Raw genomic sequence first — 3,106 nt, 5'->3', positions numbered from 1 at the left:
GGGGCCAGCAACGCGCGGGGTCCCCGGGGAGGGGCGGGCGCGCGCCGGGGCGGCGAGGGCTCGGCCGGGACACGGGCGCCGCGGGGCGGGGCGGGGCGGGGCGGGGCGCGGGGCCGGGGGCCGGCCAGGGCCGGGGCGGGGGCGGGGGCCGGGACGGCGAGGGCTCGGCCGGGACACGGGCGCCGCGGGGCGGGGCGCGGGGCCGGGGCGGGGGCCGGGGGAGGCCAGGGCTGGGACGGGGGCCGGCCAGGGGGTATTTTTAACCGGGGAGGGGGGCAGCTCGAGTTGCAGGGCGGGCGGCCGCACCCCGCGCGGGGCTCCCGGGGCCGCAGCTGTTCGCACCGCTCCCGGCGCGGCGCCGAGATTTCCCCGGGCGGCCGCAGCTGCTGGCGGGAGGGGCCGGGCCGGGAGCCGACCCCTGCCGGGAGGCCCGGGAACCACCGCCCCTTCCCGGGCTGCGGGACCCCGCCCTGCCGCCTGGGCCGCGTGACCTTGAGGCAGTCGCTGCCCTGGCCGGCCCTCGTCTCCCCGTCATCCTCCTCTGGCCTTCGGGAACCGGGAACACCGTCCGCTCCCCGTTCCTGAGCCGCCCCCCCGCCCCGCCCCGAACCCAGGTGAGGGCGGCGGAGGCCGCGGGAAGGACGACAGGCCCACCGGAGTCTGCCCGGCAGAGGTTGGAGAGCCTGGAAGCGGGGATCCGATTCCCCAGCCCTGGGCTCGTCACCCACGTGGGAGGCCCCAGCCCTGCCTGGGATCAGCATGGCCTTCCTGGGGTTCTAGGCGGGATCAGCATGGCCTTCCTGGGGCTCTAGGCTCCCCGCTCCCCCTCCCCCGTGCGGCACCGATCACCTCCTCTCCGCGCGGGGCACTGGCCGGGCGCGGGCAATGGGAGGAAGAGCTGGTGCCGAGGAAGGTCTAAGGGAGCCTGGCCTAGTGCGGGTGTTGAGGACACAGAGGTGAGGTTTGGGGGGGCAGACCCTGCGTGCTAGTGCTAGGTTTTAAGAGAGTGGCAGTGCCCAGAGCCTTAGATTTCCTTCTGTTTGAGGTGGGAAGCGATCTGATTTCTGAGAGCACTGGTGGCTCCCGCCTGTAATCCAAGCTACTCCCGAGGCCGAGATCTCCTGCATGGGCTGGCTTTGAACTGTGATCCTCAGATCTTAGCCTCCAGAGTAGCTAGGATTACAGGCATGAGCCACTGGCACTCGGCAGCATTTAAAAAATATTTAAAGCCAGGGCTGGGAAGGTGGCTCAGTGGTAGAGTGCTTGCCTTGCATGCATGAGGCCCTGGGTTCGATTCCTCAACACCACATAAGCAGAAAAAGACAGAAGTGGTGCTATGGCTCAAGTGATAGAGCGCTAGCCTTGAGCTGAAGAGCTGAGGGACCGTGCCCAGGCCCAGAGTTCAGGCCCCACTACCCGACCCAAATAAATAAATGATAAAAATTAAAATCTTTAAAGCCAGCCCAGGCTGGAAAGTCTGTGAGACTTTTTGTGTGTGTGTGGGGGGGGGGAGGATGGAACGTGGGGCTTGAACTCAGGGCCTGAACACTGTGCCTGAGCTCTTTAGTTAATAAGAGTCTCGCAGACTTTCCTGCCAGGGTTGTCTTTAAACCTCAATCCTCAGCTCTCAGCCTCCTGAGTCGATAGGATTACAGGCAGATGTAAGCCACAGATGCCTGGCTCCCCAAAATTTCCCATGTTAGAAACATAATCCCTGAATTCCTGTTGATGAGCTGTGAGGTGGGCACTCTGATGGTGTTTATAAGAGGAAGTGACTGGGGTGGAAGGTGGCTCAGTGGTAGAGCGCTTGCCTTGCATGCATGAAGCCCTGGGTTCAATTCCTCAGCACCACATAAGCAGAAAAAGCCAGAAGTGGCGCTGTGGCTCAAGTAGTAGAGCACTAGCCTTGAGCTGAAGAGCTAAGGGACAGCACCCAGGCCCAGAGTTCAGGCACCAAGACCAACAACAACAACAAAAAAAGAGGAAGTGACTAAGTGTGAACTGCCCTCTGTCCTGTTATGATGAAAATGAAGCATCTCTTCAGAGGCTGGTGCTGTGCTTTGGACCTCCCAGCCTCTAGAACTGGAAGCCAAACAACCTGTGTTCTGTGTGAATTACCCCGTCTGTGGTTTATAGCAACGGGAAATGGGTTAAGGTAGAGAAGGTTGTATCTTTGAGACTCTCCTAACCACAGTAAGAAACCTGAGTGTAGGAACAGGCCTGGTTTAGAATAGAGGCATGCAGGGGTACTCACTGGCCATGGCTGCCACCTGAAAGAAGTATTGTCGTAGATGCACAGTTGCTTGATAAAGATGGTGGCAGTTCTTGCTGGGTGCTGGGTGCTAGGTGCTGGTGGCTTATGCTTATAATACTAACTACTTAGGAGACTGAATTGGGAGGATCATGGTATCAGAGCAACTGGGGAAGAAAATTCTAGGAGATGCCATCTCAGTGGAAGAGACAGAGTGTGGTAGCTCACACCTGTAATCCTAGCTACTCAGGAGGCTGAGGTCTGAAAATTGTGGTTTGAAGCCCACCTGGGCAGGAAAGTCCTTGAAACACTTACCTCCAACTAACCTCCAAAAAGCCAGAAGTAGAGCTGTGGATCCAAGTGGTAGAGTATTAGCCTTGAGCAAAAGAAGTTCAGGGACAGCACCTTGGCCTTGTTCAAGCCCCAGGACTGGCAAAAAATAAATAAAATGTCCAATTCCAAGCCGGGCACTGGTGGCTCACGCCTGTAATCCTAGCTACTCAGGAGGCTGAGATCTGAGGATCGCGGTTCAAAGCCAGCCCGGGCAGGAGAGACCGTGAGACTCCTATCTCCAATAAATCACCAGAAAACCGGAAGTGGCGCTGTAGCTCAAGTGGTAGAGTGCTCGCCTTGAGCTGAAGAGCTGAGGGACAGCGCCCAGGCCCAGAGTTCAAGCCCCACGACTGACAAAAAAAAAAAATGTCCAATTCCCCTTGTGTAGCATCTTACACAACTATAGTACAATTAAAAGCAGGAAATAGTATTATTACAATTAAAGTAATTGTAATAAAGTAATAAATGTCCAATGTAATAAAATGTAAAGTAATGAAGGTCCAATGTAAGGTAATAAATGTC

The sequence above is a fragment of the Dipodomys merriami genome, unplaced genomic scaffold (assembly GCF_024711535.1).
Source record: "Dipodomys merriami isolate MVZ:Mamm:240054 unplaced genomic scaffold, mDipMer1.0.p SCAF_78, whole genome shotgun sequence".
Lineage (NCBI taxonomy): Eukaryota > Metazoa > Chordata > Mammalia > Rodentia > Heteromyidae > Dipodomys > Dipodomys merriami.
Note: the sequence above shows the minus strand (reverse complement) of the source record.